General features: G+C 43.7%; 1 protein-coding gene across 1 annotated transcript in view; it reads right to left on the bottom strand.

Moving 5' to 3' along the window:
- Positions 1-18,446, bottom strand: part of LOC126484718 (juvenile hormone esterase-like) — a 362,359-nt gene that overhangs the window by 267,334 nt on the left and 76,579 nt on the right. The gene's annotated exons all lie outside the window — the stretch shown is intronic.

Below are 18,446 nucleotides of genomic sequence, written 5' to 3'. Positions count from 1 at the left end.
GAAGCATTTACAAGTTTGAGTGGGATTTTGTAAACTTGCTGCGAAACGTAAACCAATGCTACACAAGGACTCCTTGCAGATGGTTAGCACAACGTGTCAGAAGCCGTTATGAAGTGATTTTTGTATTAGCACTTACTTGCCACAAGAATATCCCGTTCCTAAGCACTGGCACAATACGGAAATAACAAAAAAACCTCGATTTTTCACTGTTTGTTGTAATAAAACCTCGGTAAGCAGTATGTTTGTGGACAATAGTGCTACCATGACCTCGAGTCCAAAGGTACTGATGGCTATATAGAGCTGCCGAGAAGTTTTATTGAACCAGTGGTTGCGTATAGTTTAGCAACTCATGTAGATGCAGGCTTGGATCCACGTGGCACAGTGGGAGATGGGTGGGAAGAAATGAGATCAAGAATTTTTTAGTGAAAGTACATAGTTTTAGACATCTATCACCCTCCAAGTTTCACAGGAAACATTTGGAGAATTAAGCAGCATGAAAACTGTCTTGGAAATGGCAGGGGGTGCTAGAAATTACAGCTACATTTAGCACAGGTTTGTAGAGGTTCAGAACGTGGTGGCGACCAGTGTCAAGGAAGGGACAGCAGGGCGCTCAAATGGATGGCTGTTTGAGGAATGCATTGAACCTTGGATCTATATTCTCGATGACAGGGTACATGAGGGCTCTCACTAATGAGTAGAAGTTACAGAATGTCTGCCAGTATACAATTTGGGCCCAACTACAGGAAAAGGGAGAGATGGGGGTTCACACCTGCGTGTCTAGTGGCCAGTCCTGGTGGACAGTGACAGAGCCGAATGGCACTAGGGCCTCCACTCTGAAGTTTGAAAACTAAGAGAGATCTGTTCTGCTTCAAGTCTGGATTGCAAGAGAGTAAAACAATTGTGTTCTGCACTCCAGAACCATCCAATGAGCCCACACGTGGCTCACCTCCCACACTTTCTAATGGCTAAACTGATGGTATGGATTTGCTGACAAATTCAACTGTGGGCTGAAGGTGTCTCATCCAATGACCCCACATGTAACCTCCCTCTTACACATGCTACTGGCTAAACTGATGGAGCGGATTCAACAACAAATACAGCAAAGGGCTGTAGGCATCTCAACCAATGACCCCACACGTGACCCGTCTCCCACATTTGCCAATGGCTAAACTGATGGGATGCATTCACCAGCAAATTCAGCGGAGGGCTCAAGGTGTTCCACCCAATTACCCAACATGTAAACTGCTTCCCATACTTGGTATTGGCTAAACCAATGGTGATGGTTCATCAGCTAATTCAGCGAAGGGTTGAAGGCGTCTCTTATCTGTTTCAACTGGTTAGAACTGCACCAGTTCTCAGGTCACACAGGCATGGTAAAGCCATATGGAGTGAAGCTGGGAAATGTCTGAACATGCAGCTAGCACCTCTGAAGAAAATTTGTTTAAACTATAAGGGGCAGTCAAATGGAAACAAGGCAAATGGAAAAAATAACTAACTTGTTTATTATTTAAAAAGTAATCACCATAACTGGTAATAAATTTATCCCAACTTGAGACAAGATAGTCAATGCCTTCATGGAAAAAACGTTTGCTGTTGCCTACAGAATCACTATTGTACCCAGGTTTGCTCCTCTTGGCCCAAAGCAAATCGCCAGCGACGGATATCTTTCTTTAGGACTGTATGTGTAAAGGTTTCCCAGAGAAACCTCTACAGCATAGCCGAAACAACTGGGCCACACATATGACATAGTCATTCTCCTTCAGAATAACAGAAAAATTTCTCATTAATGGATGCAACCAGGCAACCAGGTGGATGATTTTCTCAGAATGCCACGAACATAACGCTAACATAATAAAATGTCAAAAAGACTTTTCTATCATAAATGAAGATAGCTTATAATAGGAAGTGGTAGGTCTGTGTATCATCAGGTAAAGTTGAGTAGCGTACAATGTACAGGTGAAGTACAGCGGCAATAAACTGACAGCTTTCGAAAAATAAGTAGATCCTACCTTATGAAAGGTTGGTTCTGATTTTAAAATTAAAAAGAGGGCGCAAGATAGATCTCAAGCTAAACACAATACAAAATGATAAGTTTAACTCTTTACTGGTTACTCAAAATATTTTCCTTACTGAAGGTTCCCATTAACAAAACTGCCAAATACAGTGGTTCTCTCTAAACGTAAATATGAAACTTGTAGCAAAGGACTAATTTCATAACTAACTAATCATATTCTAGATAAACGATCACAGCCCACTAAAATCGACAAAACGGACGTTGGCTACCATACCGCCTGAGCGGCATGAATAACTTTGCTACCAAAAACTTGTCTGAACTTGTCTCTGGCGGACGTAAGAGTGCATGTGCAAACGTGAAATTGTGAAATACTTAGGAATGTATAGCGAAAGATACGCAGTTGCAACTTACATTTAGATCAAAGTTACTTCGCAAAAAGGAAACGCCGACTATTCTCTCATCATCATTAGAATAACCCTGATGTAAACAAACACAAACGCGATGATCGGTCAGAAACCGTAGCACACGTACACTGGTGTTGTTACGCTCTTAGAAGTAGGTCCTACGTATGTATTAGATATCTTATTACTAAGTTACGTTAAATGAAACTTTAAGATTTCTAATGTATTAACAGCCATCGACGTTTTTCTTAATCACACTTTAGCTACGTAATTTTTTATTTAAAAAATCGTGTACAGTCGCAATCTCTGTACTGTTGTTCTCTGATTGTCGGGCTGTTAATATGTAGTGTTAAAATGGCTGAGGCTGCTCCTGCACCGTAGTGAAACACGCGTGTGGAACACGGTTAAAAGGTGCTGAGAAACACGTTGTTCTTAATGTTTTTCATAAATTTACAGAAAAAAAATCGGCTTTGAAGCCTTCCAGGGGACTGTATTTGATATAGTTGATATACACATACACATGGGATGTACATCGGAATCGGCAGCGTAGTAGACAGATAAATCTGATGTAGTTTTGGGATCGGAGGTTCAAATTTCGCATTGTTCAACTTTTTTTTCGTTCAGTGAAGTACTTACATATCGTAATTGTAAAATTCATCTTTATTTTTTATGACTGATGCACACTTTCTTGTTTCTAATTACACACTGCACGCGAAATTCCTGTTTTCATTTCAATTATAAATTCTTAATTGTCGATATTTTATGAAAGATTGTTGATAATGGTTGCTTAAATTAAGAAAACATAACAATTTAACTTTTTAGGATAAAAATGAAAAACCAAATTTGGACTATGTCCATTGTTTTGTACCACAGATTTAGTCTCACACGAACCAAGTGGTAAGTGTCATAGAAACATCAAAAAACAATCATTTTCACAGCATCGAGCACAGCATACAAATGCTGCATTTCTCATTTGCCACTGTACCATTACAATATGAACCAAACAGAACTGATCTGGGGCCAAGTAAACGGATTTGTCGTGAGAAATAACAAAACTAATAAGCTGCCAGACGCACTGGAACTAACGCACGCAGCTTTCTCACGTGTCACTGCCGCACGCAGGCGAGATATACACTCATGCTCATAAATTAAGGATAATTGCAGAATGTGGTGCCACACAACGTAGCACTACACATAACTGGCGCTAATAGCATAGGCACATAGGGAACACAGACGACACAGGCCTGTAAGTCCACGGCATTGGAGATAAATTGTGAAAACCGCCCCGAAACACATGTGCTACAAAACCCCAGTTTCCTGCGCATGTACCCCGACATCAATAAGGGATATGAACACAATGCACACGTACATAGGCCGCACTACGGGTTGGCATAGTCTGGATCGGGTGGCTGGGCACCTGCTGGGATATAGCCTCCCATTCTTGCACCAGTGCCTGTCGGAGCTCCTGAAGTGTCTTAGGGGCTTGAAGACGTGCAGCGATACATCTACCGAAAGCATCCCAGACGCGCTCGATGGGGTTTAGGTCTGGAGAACAGGCAGACCACTCCATTCACCTGATTTCTTCTGCTTCAAGGTATTCCTCCACTATGGCAGCTTGGTGGGCCGTGCGTTATCATCCATCAAGGGGAAGGTAGGACCCACTGCACCCCTGAAAAGGTGGACATACTGGTGTAAAATGACGTCCAGACACACCTGACGTGTTACAGTTCCTCTGTCAAAGACATGCAGGGGTGTACGTGCACCAATCATAATCCCACCCCACACCATCAAACCACGAACTCCATACAGGTCCCTCTCAAGGACATTAAGGGGTTGGTATCTGGTTCCTGGTTCACACCAGATGAAAACCCGGCGAGAATCACTGTTCAGACTATACCTGGACTCGTCCGTGAGCATAACCTGGGACCACTGTTCCAATGACCATGTACTGTATTCTTAACACCAGGCTTTACGGGCTCACCTGTGACCAGGGGTCAGTGGAATGCACCTTGCAGGTATCCGGGCAAATAAACCATGTCTGTTCAGTCGTCTGTAGACTGTGTGTCTGGAGACAACTGTTCCAGTGGCTGCGGTAAGGTCCCGAGCAAGGCTACCTGCTGTACTCCGTGGCCGTCAGCGTGTTGTACACTGTGGACGTCCCGTAGTGTAGCGCCTGGACACGCTTCCTGTCTACTGGAATCGTTGCCATAATCTTGAGATCACACTTTGTGGCTCATGGAGGGCCCGTGCTACGACCTGCTGTGTTACACCAACCTCCTGTCGCCCTAGTATTCTACCCCTCATAACGTCATCAATATGTGTTCCTTGAGCCATTTTCAATACACAGTCACCATTAGCACGTCTTCAAACGACTGCACACTTACTCGCTGCACCGTACTCTGACATGCACCTAAACCTCTGCGTATGTGGACTGCCGCCAGCGCCACCGTGCGACGACCACAGGTCAAATGTACCGCATGGTCATACCACGAGGTGATTTAAACCCGCAAACCGCCCACCAGAACGTTGTTTCACCATGTATCAGCATTATACTTAATTTATGAGCATGAGTATAGAACGGAATGTCAGAAAAGAAGAGGGGGAAATTCGGTCCGTGATTGGCTTCGTGTATTCTGTTGTTAATCGACTCGTTATCAACGTAACAGATGACAGTTCCAGAACTGACATGTATTTCTCGGATTCAGATAACGGAGGAGATTACCAGGCGACCGATTGTAATTAATACCTTCAGTGGCTTTAGTATTCAATAATACGGTGTAATTTCTGCACTGTGCTTTTGCATCACACATAGCTCGCTAGGAAAAATTACTCTGTGTTTAAGTTAGGAATTTTCATCGCTCTTGTTTATAATTAGTATACAATGATAGGCGAGAACGAGAGTGTTTTATGCTTTCCGTCTGGTCAGAAGGCGCGTGCGGTAGTGCTGGAGTTTTGCCAAATATTTTTTCATTCTCTTTAAAAATTAAATGACATTGGAAGCTATATTGTTTATCCGTTCGTCACCTTTTACGTCTTAACTGCGACTGCTCACATCATTGCAGGTTAGTTGGATCAGCTGGCTGGCCAATGCTGTCGAAGTTAAATGCGCCGGTAACGCTGTTGTCCCACATTAACGCTCATTTTCTGTGCGTGTGACACAGCTTAAAACGTATCCTTTAGGATCGTACTTGGCTGTGTTGGACACAGCTTGGCTTCAACTCCACGTGAAACGAAATCCAATGAGATTGAAGCAAACGCGGAAGAATACATGTGTAATGTTCACATCAGGTTTATTCTTATGGTGAACACAATATAGCACTTCATTACTCTAGTGAAAGAGTTCAACACAAAGCAGTTCCATCCCCTTCAAATTCTTATGCACGTCGTTCAGTTAAAATTAATTTGGCGTAATTGAGGCAAACTAGAGTAGGAACTGCACTCTGTGATGCGTGGCGCCGTTTTTATATATTCCCAGACGGTGAAGCACAGATAGTGATGTGTCGAAAAGCTTCGAGGCCGTTCGAGATGTTTGTGAATGAGGGAGAAATGGAAAGAGCGTAGTGGAATGTTTGCGGCGTGTGTGTATGAGACAGTGTGGAGGAAGAGAAAGGGAGAGAGAAAGAGAGAGAGAGAGAGAGAAGGAGAAGGCGTCAGCATGGCTGCTGCCTGCATGTTTATTGACGAGGATCGAGTCACCACAGACCTGCTCACTCAGGCTGAATTGTTTTGCTCGTGCTCTTTGATCGTAGCATGATCGTAGATTTATTTCGAAGCTTGTCACCTCATTATTACGCACTACGAAAGAAAATAGCTTTTATAAGACCAACATTGATATGATATTTACAAGTTTTTTCTCAGTATGTAACAAGATTTTTTATTGTATTGTATTGTATGTTAACCGGGGACCTAGAAACGACGGAGAGGCTTCGCCCCCGCCGCAGCCGCAGTGGTCCACAACCCCACGACGACTACCGCAGTCCACTTCACCCCTCCGCCGCCCCACACCGAACCCAGTGTTACTGTGCGGTTCGGTCCCCGGTGGACCCCTCAGGGAACGTCGCACACCAGACGAGTGTAACCCCTGTGTTCGCTTGGTAGACTAATGGTGGTGTACGCGTACGTGGAGAAATTGTTTGCGCAGCAATCGCCGACCTAGTGTAATTGAGGTGGAATAAGGGGAACCAGCCCGCATTCGCCGAGGCAGATGGAAAACCGTCTAAAAACCATCCACAGACTGTCCGGTTCACCGGACTCCGACACAAATCCGCCGGGTGGATTCGTGCCGGGGACCAGGTGCTCCTTCCCGCTCGGAAAGCTGTGCGTTAGACCGCACGGCCAACCGGGTGGGCTAACAAGATTTGATATGCTTTGTTCTTTAGCTCGATATTATTTTGTCGGAGCCCTCGCTGAGGCCCAGGGCTCTGCACAGGATACTTCGAGCATCACTGGCTTAGAAAAAGACATTCGTAAAAACTCTATAAGCCTGAAGGTACCACAAAAGCTCCCTTTGGCCAGTCATGAAGGGCTATCGGAATCTGGTGGTATCCTGACTTCACGTGAAAAATTTGCAGTGCCCAATCTGTCAAATACATGGCAACGGGTAAGTGTCAGCCGAAATATTCTTGTTTACTGCCTTCTGACGAGTGATTAATTTTTTAGGTACTATCGCGGTTGAAGACTGGCTGATGAGTGCATCATGTTGTTGCTGGACTGTTTCTTCCACACGCACTGTAATTGATGCGGAATTCCGTATGGCTTCTATCTGTTGGCCTGACATTCCTGGGAGGGATTTCGTGGTAAAGGAGGCCAGCAGTGGGCACGTATTGCCTTTCCTCAAAAACCGTGAATCCCGCTCCAAATGGTTCAAATGGCTCTGATCTATGGGACTTAACATCTGAGGTCATCAGTCCCCTAGAACTTAGAACTACTTAAACCTAATTAACCTAAGGACATCACACACATCCATGCCCGAGGCAGGATTCAAACCTGCGACGTAGCGGTCGTGCGGTTCGAGACTGAAGCGCCTAGAGCCGCTCGGCCACAAAGGGCCAGCGGTTCCAGACTAAAGTGCCTAGAACCGCTCGGCTACCGCGGCTGGCAATACCCCTCCAAAACTGGATACAACAGACTCCACTCAAAGTTAGTTAGACGTAATAGCTTACTTTGTAACTGATGTTTAGGGGGTCAGGTGACTGTGTACTTTTCGGATAGGCAATGGCATCTGTCTGCCTCTACCCTCAATTCTCTCTTCAGAAATGGGTTCCTCATCCTCAATTATTTCTTGCATATTGGTCTGTATGGTTCCAGGCAGTGTTACTACGAAGGGAAGCCAAAACGTACAGGGACTTTTGCATTTTCTCGCCGTAGGGCTTGGTAACACTGCTAGTATCCAGGGCTGAAGTATTGTCGTCTGCAACAGCTCTATACAACGCGTCACTCATATTCCCGCGTTAGTCGTTGTATTGTAGCAGACCGTAAAACATGTCAGCACCATTGTCGATCTGCACCAAGGGGGAAATTAGGGCAGTGATTCGCTTTTTGTTTGCGGAGGGTGTTAAACCTGCAGAAATTATTTGTCGAATGCAAGCACAGTGTCGTGACAGCTGTTTATCGCGAAGGAAAATCTACGAATGGGTGGAGCGCTTCAAAGAGACAAACTTATCTATGTGACGAGGAAGGGCAGGCCATCGACGTCAACAACTGAAAGCAGTTTGGAAATCGTTGAGGGTATGGTGATGGAAAACACGAATCGCCAATACTTTACGTACACTCATGGTTCAGCATATTCCATCTTACACGACAAGCTAAATTTTCTGGAAGTATATGCACGGTAGGTACCGAATCAATTGTTAGCACAGCGTAAGGTGCAAAGGATGGACATCTCTCGTAAACATTTGGCCCGTTTTCATCACGAAGGAGTTGGGTTTTTACAGAAAATCGATGCTGTAGACGAAACGTGGGTACGTCATCACAAACTGGAAAGTAAGGTTGTGAGTAAGGTTTGGGAACACCCATTATCACTAGAAGCTTAGAAATTTTAACGACAACGTACGATTATTATGTTAACCGTTCATTTTACCCCAAGAAGAGAAGCCGTGAACAGTGATAAATATTGTCATGTGTTACGAACTAAACTGAAACCTGCAGTCAAATCCAAGCGTCGAGAAAAACTGCGAAAAGTGTCATCTTGCAGCAATTTAGCCTTCGCCTACATTCTGCCAAAAGGAGGCCGAAATAATAAAGGAGTTTGGATTCGAATTGGTGGAACACCCGGCATACAGTCAAAACCTGGGTACAAGCAACTTCCATATGTTTGGACCATTGAAGGAAGTGCTCAGGGGAAGAAGATGTGCAACCGATGCAGAAGTCATTGATGCAGTGCAAAATTGGTTACAGATGCAACCAAAAAGCTTTTTTTCCGGCGGAATCAAAAAACTTGTGAAACGTTGGACAATGTGCGTCGAAGTGCAGGGATGTTATGTAGAAAAATAATTCATGTTTCAGTTTTTTGTCATTAGAATAGATATCCCCTTTCTCAAAAGTCCCGTACTTTTTGACTTCCCCTCGTACATCATGTACACCAAAGTTAGTCAGGAATCCAAGAATGTTTGTTCCCATAGTTTCAGTCCTACACAGGTCCTGTCTCACTTGCACCTGTGCTCTTATCAAGAATGTCGTTTTGGGTGAGTGGGTCATCCAAAAAGATGGCTCTTTTGGGCTCTGAGATTTAGACAGTCAACCAGAAAACCCTTGTAATAATGTCTGCCTCTCTCACTGCTCACCGTGACCGGTCACCAACTGCACAGACGTGAACCATATTTTTTTCAAGGCCATCCTGCGGGCCGAACAGTAAGCGATCGCACTTGTGACACCAAATTTGTACAAGTCCACCCCCAGAACGTGGAGGCGACCAGTGGCAAGGACGGGAGAGGGGGGCGCCGAATGGATTGGCTGGTGGGAACGAAAGAGAGAAATTCGGTGAAGCTTGGATCTATATTCTCAATGAAAGGTTACATGAGGCTTCGCCCTAGGAAGTGGAAGTTACAGAATGACTGCTAGTCTATGGTTTGGGCCTACGGGAACAGGAAGCGGGAGAGTTGGCGGTTCACATCTGCGTTATTGGTGGCCTGCCCTGGCAAGCGGTGAGATGGCACTAGGTCGTCTGCTTTGATTACTAGGTCGTCTGCTTTGATTCTGGAAACTAAGACAGATGTCTGCTCTGGCTGAAGTCTGGACTACAAGAGATAAAACAACTGCGTTCAGCACTCCAAAAACCTCCAACGATCACAAATGTGACAGCCTGACTTGCTATTGGCTAAACCGATGATACTGATTCGCCAATGAACTAAGCAGAGGGCCCAAGGGCTCTTTTGTCAGCGGTTTCAACTGTGGAGAAGTGCATTGTTTCTGAAGGCAGATAGCATGGGTCGTGCAGGCGAGGCAAAGTCATACAGAGTGAAGCTGGAAAACTGTCTGCATTACGCAACTGGTGTCTATGAAATAAAAAATTCTTAAAGTAAATTCTTAAATATTCCTAGACTGGCTGGCAGCCTGTACAGGATAGATTTACATCTACATAGATACTCTGCAAATCACATTCAAGTGCCTGGCAGAGGGTTCATCGAACCACCTTCACAATTATCTATTATTCCAATCTCGTATAGCGCGCGTAAGGAATGAACACCTATATCTTTCCGTACGAGCTCTGAGTTCCTTTATTTTATCGTGGTGATCGTTCTTCCCTACGTAGGTCGGTGTCAACAAAATATTTTCGCATTCAGAGGAGAAAGTTGGTGATTGGAATTTCGTGAGAGGATTCCGTCGCAACGAAAAACGCCTTTCTTTTAATGATTTCCAGCCCAAATCCTGTATCATTTCTGTGACACTCTCTCCCATATTTCGCGATAGTACAAAACGTGCTGCCGTTCTTTGAACTTTTTCAATGTACTCCGTCAGTCCTATCTGGTAAGGATCCCACACCGCGTAGCAGTATTCTAAAAGAGGACGGACAAGCGTAGTGTAGGCAGTCTCCTTAGTTGACTACATGACAGCCTGCCCACGTGGATAGAATGGTGAAACGTCCCCTTAGAAAAACTATACATGACTGTGCTTAAACTGACACACGGTACCTTTAGCGCAACGCAATCTGACTTTCAATAATCCCTACAAAAGAATGGCCCTGACTAACAATAACCTATACCTTTCATGAATCACTTACCTCACAAAAATCTTCGTTACTCAAACTACTGCAATACAGCCAGCGCCACTACTGCCAACTAAATAAAAGATTCAAACTACTGAAGGCACTAACTACTGATAGGCATAGTTAGCAAATGAAAGAGTTTGATAGAGAACAAACAATGTATTTAAAAAATGGTTCAAATGGCTCTGATCACTGGGACTTAACATCTGTGGTCATCAGTCCCCTAGAACTTAAACAATGTATTTACCTTAATAGTGTTCATAAGTCACAATATATATAGCAGTTCATGACATCCAGTCTTACAAATTTACTGTCTCTGATGGACACACGTCCAGATCATCCGCTCTCAAAACTCCGCCATTTCTCTCCCCACATCCACCACTGCTGGCGGCTCACCTCCAACTGCGCAACGCTACGCGCTGTTAACAGCCAACTGCCCAACACTACAATAGCATATACTCCAACAATGCAAACCAACCACAGCCTTCACACAGCACAGTCAGTGATTTTCATATAGAGCACTACATGGCGTTACCAACATAAAAACCTAAACAGCATACTTACAATGGTGCGTAGGTCCATGTGTACAACTGGTAAATCGAGGAAACTTGAATGACGGAAAGCAGAAACACCCTCCATTATCCAAAAGGAAAAGACTGACTTACTGAGTGTAGACGGGTAGACGGAAACGACTGACGGAATCTGCATTCCTGTCATTTACATGATTGCATATCCACTGACTGCAGATCTTGTAACATCTCGTTTCCTGGCTGTGGCAGAGTATCCTTCCCCCAGGGGCCCACCCCTGTTACAGGCAGTAGTGCAGGAAGGAATATTTCTTCAGCCTAGAGCTGATGGGCTGGTCTTTCCCCAGGCCTTCTAAATGGGTTGTGCCCGGAACCTACACGACTGACTTACAGGGCAATTAATTCTCCCAAGACGACTGATGTTTCTACCATCCGTTGTACAAAAAGTGAAGTCCTTTGCAGAAGGAACCCGCATTCAGAAGTACTATAGACAGGAGCACGAATTGGCCAGTGAGAATGACGGCGTCCTGCTCTTGACTGACTACCTGGAGTGCCTTGCTGTTGTTGCGGTCTTCAGTCCAAAGACTGGTTTGATGCAGCTCTCCATGCTACTCCATCCTGTGCAAGCCTCTTCATCCCCGATTACCTACTGCAACCTACATCCTTCTGAATCTGCTTGGTGTATTCATCTCTTGGCCTCCCTCTACGATTTTTACCCTCCACGCTTTCTTCCAATACTAGATTGCTGATCCCTTGATGCCTCAGAACGTGTACTAGCACCCGATGCCTTCTTCTAGTGACGTTGTGCAGCAAATTCCTCTTCTCTCCAATTCTCTTCAGTACCTCCTCTTTCGCTATGTGATCTACCCATCTAATCTTCAGCATTCTTCCGTAGCACCACATTTCGAAAGATTCTATTCACTTCTTGTCTAAACTGTTTATTGTCCATGTTTCACTTCCATACACGGGGCTACATTCCATACAAATGCTTCCATAGAAATGGAAATGAGCGTTTGGCGTCATTGGCCGGGAGGCCCCTCGCGGGGCAGGTCCGGCCGCCATATCGCAGGTCTTATTACATTCGGCGCCACATTGGGCGACCTGCACGCCGGATGGGGATGGAATGATGATGAACACAACACAACACCCAGTCCCTGAGCGGAGAAAATCTCCGACCCAGCCGGGAATCGAACCCGGGCCCAGAGGACGGCAATCCGTCACGCTGACCACTCAGCTACTGGGGCGGACCTTCCATAGAAGACTTCCTGACACTTAAATCTATACTCGATATTAACAAATTTCTCTTTTTCAGAAACGCTTTCCTCTCCATCGCCAGTCTACATTTTGTGTTGTCTCTACTTCGACCTTCACCAGTTATTTTGCTCCCCAAATAGCAAAACTCATCTACTACTTTGTCTCGTTTCTCAATCAAATTCCCTCAGTATCACCTGACGTAATTCGACTACATTCCATGATCCTCATTTTTCTTTTTTTGATGTTCATCTTACATCCTCCTTTCAAGGCACAATCCACTGCGTTCAACTGCTCTTCCAAACCCTTTGCTGTCTCTCACAGAATTACAATGCCATCGGCAAACCTCAAGGTTTTTATTTCTTCTCCTTGGATTTTAATTCCTACTCCAAATTCTTCTTTTGTTTCCTCTACTGCTTGCTCAATGCACAGATAGAATAACATCGGGGATAGGCTACGACCCTATCTCACACCCTTCTGAACCACTGCTTCCCTTTCATGCCCGTCGACTCTTATAATGCCATCTGGTTTCTGTACAAATTGTAAATAGCATTCGCTCCTGCTGTCTTCAGAATTTGAAAGAGAGTATTCCAGTCGACATTGTGAAAAGCTTTCTCTGAGTCTACAAACGTTATAAACGTAGGGTTGCCTTTTCTTAACCTACCTTCTAAGATAAGTCGTAGGGTGAGTACTGCCTCGCGTGTTCCAACATTTCTATGGAATCCAGACTGATTTCCCCGAGGTCGGTTTCTACCAGTTATTCCATTCGTCTGTAAAGAATGGTTAAATAGTTTTGTGGAGTGCTTTGGGAGTCCGCGAAGTCGTGCGATCGCCCGACAGGTGTCGTCAGAGGTGGTAAATTGTGGGTCCTCTGGGGCAGAGTTTGTGTTTTAAAGTAGTTATCATTTCAAAAGTTGGGAGTTACTGATCCTCCGTGATCAACGAGGTTTTTTTCTGGTACAAAAAGCATACAGAACAATCTAAACTGTCTTCCCGTGTGCGTGTGTCAAGGCGAAACATTCATTTGGTCTGTTCGTCGAATCTTTCATGGATTACATACTCTCGGCCGAGGGCAAAATTCTTGCACTCTTGGCTACATGTGGCGTGCGAGACAAACTAAGCAACATACTGTTTCGCAAATTAATTGGAAACCTTTACCTCTCGGGACAGGATAATTCTAAGCACTGATACACAAAATCTATGTCGGCCGGTGTGGCCGCGCGGTTCTAGGCGCGTCAGTCTGGAACCGCGTGACCACTACGGTCGCAGGTTCGAATCCTGCCTCGGGCATGGATGTGTGTGATGTCCTTAGGTTAGTTAGGTTTAAATAGTTCTAAGTTCTAAGGGACTGATGACCACAGATGTTGAGTCCCATAGTGCTCAGAGCCATTTGAACCATTTTGAACAAAATCTATATAAACTAGGGTCGCCAGCCTTGTTCTGATCCGCGAAAGATTCAGAGATGTGACTGCTGATCTAGAATATGTTGACCGCTAACAGTTCAGTGCTCTGCCTCAAACTGGCCGATAGCAGGTCTCACCGACAATGATCACAACCACAAAACTGGAATGCAGTTCAAATTTAGTAGGTGAAAGAGTCACGCAAAAAACATCGCTCTCAGATTTGTAGCCAAGTGTGTCTCGTTCACTAAAATACTACCAGTCCAGGTAGCTACCGACTCCATGATGTGCTCTGAGGTCTTTTTACCGAGCAGATCTGTGCTCACTAATCCGCAACACTCGCTTACAAAAACAAGAAAGTGCCTGAGCAGAATTCCACGTTCGTGCGCGGATAAGCAGTTTAGAATGATATGTAGGCCTTCTGTACTGGTAAAGTAGATCGCTTATCATGAAAGTTCACTGAATCCCGACGTCCCAAATAATAATCACTTCAAAACGCCGAGATTGAGTCAGAGGAGCCGCAATTCGTCACCTCATCCACACGACTGTCGGTCGATCCCCTGACTTCGTGCGCCCAAAATGTTCCACAAAATTAATTCACCTTTAGGCATTCCAGCCGATCAGAAATAGAATTCAGGCATCCGCACTGGCCTTTTCCTGCTTACAGTTCTTCTCTACTCATAAGCTGCTCCCTTCTGGCAAGATTTTAACAACTTTTTCTGGAATGAATGTTGGAAACACTGGCAACCATGGGGAAAATTACTCTCCTTGTAAGCCAGCCATGTAGGCTCCAGACGCAACACATTTAGGAGGAATAGGCAAAGAGCGACCCATCAGTTCCACGCTGAAAATTCCCTAGTTCCAGCACAGCCCGATTCTGTCGCAGATAATAGCCACAGGAAGAACACACAGCCGTGGCCAGGATTTGTGAGAGTGATATATTGATACTGGCGAACGCACGTTTCGATTTGATATTTTGGTATTTCATGATGTCAAAGTTGTAAAGGTCTGTTCCTATTGTTATTCTTAAACTGATTGCATGAAGACGTATTTCTCAAACTTTCGCATGATTCGTTTTCTCTGAAGTGCAATTTACTTGATATTGTAGTAATGCGATGTACTAAGCACTGACGTAAAAAAAAAATAGATAAATTTAAAACTTTCCCAGTGTATAGATTGTTCCATGAAATTACAGAGGGAATGCCTGATGTTAACTGGGTACGCCATGCTTGCACTGGAAGGATCTTGAATAGGGGAGCTCACTCTACTGTCACCAGTATACATCTGAAAATGGACACAACACACTGCGCCGCAATGTCGTAGCAACAGGTTATTGACATTTGGCAATTAGCTCGAAACATCATGGAATAATAAAACATTATGTCTCTTGTACTGAAACTTTTTATATATTTTATTGTTATTATTATTAGTATTAAAATCTTATGCATGTGTGGCACATTGAAAGAGGGTATGATAGGTGCTTATATTAGGAGGTGGTGGAGGAAGGGGTAATGATGGGGGAGGGGAAAGGAAGTAAACTACTGTGAAGCCCCTCAGAAATGAACCTTGGATCTGTGTCGGTGTGATAGTGACAACTTTGTCTGAGATAAACTTAGAAGGCATTGAGATGCAAACTATTGCTAATGATAGTGGTATTTGCACAGATAGGTCAATTACATGAAAATTGCTTTTGCAAATGTTTGATGCCTATCTGACCATTATCAGCGATGTTTGATCAAGGACAAATGGAAAATTTTTTAAGTACCTTTGAGCCAACTGACACTCCCATAATGTTCATCGGGATTTTCCCTATAGGTCTTGTAGAAACACTATTTGACGCAGGTTGTTTCCTGAAGCTGATTCTGCTGCACCAGCTGCAGTTGACAAGTGCCACTGGAGATCGCTGCGGTTCCAGCTCCATTGACAAGCAATTCTTGTGTGGCCACTTCTTATCATGGGTACACATGTGAAAACTGCAATCCTCGTCAACAACAGCAGTCGGTTTCACATTTCGTGATCAGTTACAGTGCAGTGTGCATACTTTTCCTTCTGTGCAATTCTATATTGTAGCACACACCTAGCAAGAAATGAGTTAGGGTTAATGTCATTCGCTAGAGGGAAAAGACTGCAAATAGTATTGAGTCCCTAATTTTAAGGCTTCTGTATCCATTAAACAAAACTTAGTTTCTGAAGGGCGAATTCTTCTGAAGGACAAAGCTACAGATTAAATATAGTAACAGTTCATTCATTCATTCGTTCATCATGTTTTGTAAATGTCATAAAGAAGAACCTTCTGGGATGTGGACCGAGTCGAGGTATACACTAACAAAACACAAGCAAACGCCAGGACTGTAATCTGTACATTGTATCAACTGTAGTAAATGAAGTGCCATGTATGTATGTCCAGAATCTCCTCCCAACCCTTGGATCAATTTTAGCCAACTTTGGCACACAAAAAGCAATGTTTGTATCAGCTATGTTGGGTTTATAAAAAAATGGTTCAAATGGCTCTGAGCACTATGGGACTTAACATCAGAGGTCATCAGTCGCCTAGAACTTAGAACTACTTAAACCTAACTAACCTAAGGACATCACACACATCCATGCCCGAGGCAGGATTCGAACCTGCGACCGTAGCGGTCGCGCGGTTCCAGACTGAAGCGCCTAGGACCACTCGGCTACATCGGCCGGCCAACAGGCATGTTGTGAGAGTAGTATCAGCCTGCTTTATTGACTTGTTTTGCAGGTGCTACACATGCTGACAGGCATGGCTGGTCGAAGTTGAAATGGATGAGGAAGAGGATAGAAGAAGAGTGAAGGCAGAAGGGGACAGGGATGGGGCATAGATCGATGGACAAAGAGAGAGGGGGGAGAAGGTTTAGAAAACAGAGAGTGGGGGTAGAGGAGATGGGCAGAGGGGGAAGGAAGAGATGGACTAACAGAGGGATGGGAGTGGGAGATGGACATACAAGCTGATGGGGAGGAGGAGATGGACAGACAGAATGGGGAAGAGGAAGGACAGACAAAAGGGAGCAGGAGGACATGGATGAAGAGGTATGGAGATGAGATAGTCACACAGATTATGAGTATGGGATGATTAGAAATAGGGGAAATGGACACAGAGAGATGAGGCAGAGAAAATAGAGAGGACAGAGAGAGGGAAGAGGAGAAGATGTGTGTAATATACGAATATATGTGGAATGTATACATGGGTGAAGCAGTGTCGAAAAGACTAGTGAATAATAAAATGCTTAAACCTATTCATGATTATATTACCTAAATTTAAAGTAAATCAGAAATAAAACTGCTACTTTGAAACAAGCTGCTGCCTTCTCAGTTACTCTGAATAGCTACCATTCGTCTCCTATTGATAAGTTAATTTTTATTTTGAAACATTGGTTTTTAAGAAAAAATACATACACACTTAAGTACTGAGTCCTGCCCCCAGTACATTACCATCTGTCATGCAGATATACAATGGATACTGCTACTTGTCAAATAATTAAGAGACTTTTTCAATCCTTGAATCTATTCACATAATTTGTAGAGATAGTCTCTAATGATGTATATTCTTAATTTTTTTAAGTTACCAAACGTACCCAATTATTTGCTTTATGTTAAATGGGAGCTTGTTGAATATCTTTGATGTATGTTCTTAATTTTTTTCATTATCAGACATACCCAATTATTTACCTTATGTTCTTAATTTTTTAATTAGGAGACATACCCAATTATTTGCTTTATGTTCTTAATTTTTTTAATTAGCAGACATACCCAATTATTTTCTTTATCTTACACGGGAGCTTGTTTAATATCTTCACACCAGAATACTAACTACACTTTGAACCTTAGACAAGAGGGCAAAGCCTACATTAAAATTATTACTATGTCTTGTATTGCGGCTGTGTATATCACACTACAACTGAGACTGGTTGTTAATGTCAGCAACGAAACAAATTATGAAACTGGTGTAATGGGAACTAAGAGTAAAATTTCCAAGATGCTTTAAAAGGCTTATACAAAATTTACAGTTATATATGTTACACAATATTCTTACTACTTAAGTGAGCTGGGTCAACACTCTATTTACTTTAGGCGCACTTCTACTTGTTTAAAGCAGAGTATAGTGTTCATTTCCTTCTGAGACATTTCTCAGGCCACGCTGCACCAGCCCTGTAGTGCTGCAGCCCCTTTTTTCCGCTTTTATTCATCAGTTATTTACGATTAGCCGCAGTTTGGATATCAGTAGGAATAGACTTATACACGCAACGTTACCAGTGCTGAAACCCAAATAGAGATAAGCAACAGAAATCACTGCCGCTACGCGTCCTTCCCCACCATACCTTCTCAAGATAAGTCGTTTTGAGATAAGTTGCATGTTTACTTTGTGCGAAAGTTCCGTTGTCAGACCTACACACGTGAAACAAATTTCCACTGCCATCTCGAGTACGTCATTAAGCTTCGCAGAGTAGATGAGTGCGCCAACCGTCCACCAGTAGCGTTGAAAAGACGTTTCTTTGTGCTGAGCTGAATTAATCTGTAAGAAAACGTACACGAATAAGTGAGCATGCTGCATCCTCGACGTTGCTTTGTAAGCGCTCCTCTGGAACCAATGATTCATATAATTTATTTTTTCACTACGTTCCAGTT

Source organism: Schistocerca serialis, chromosome 6 (genome assembly GCF_023864345.2).
Source record: "Schistocerca serialis cubense isolate TAMUIC-IGC-003099 chromosome 6, iqSchSeri2.2, whole genome shotgun sequence".
Taxonomy (NCBI): Eukaryota; Metazoa; Arthropoda; class Insecta; order Orthoptera; family Acrididae; genus Schistocerca; species Schistocerca serialis.
The sequence above is the reverse complement of the archived record's forward strand: the minus strand, read 5'-3'. Positions and strand labels throughout refer to the sequence as shown.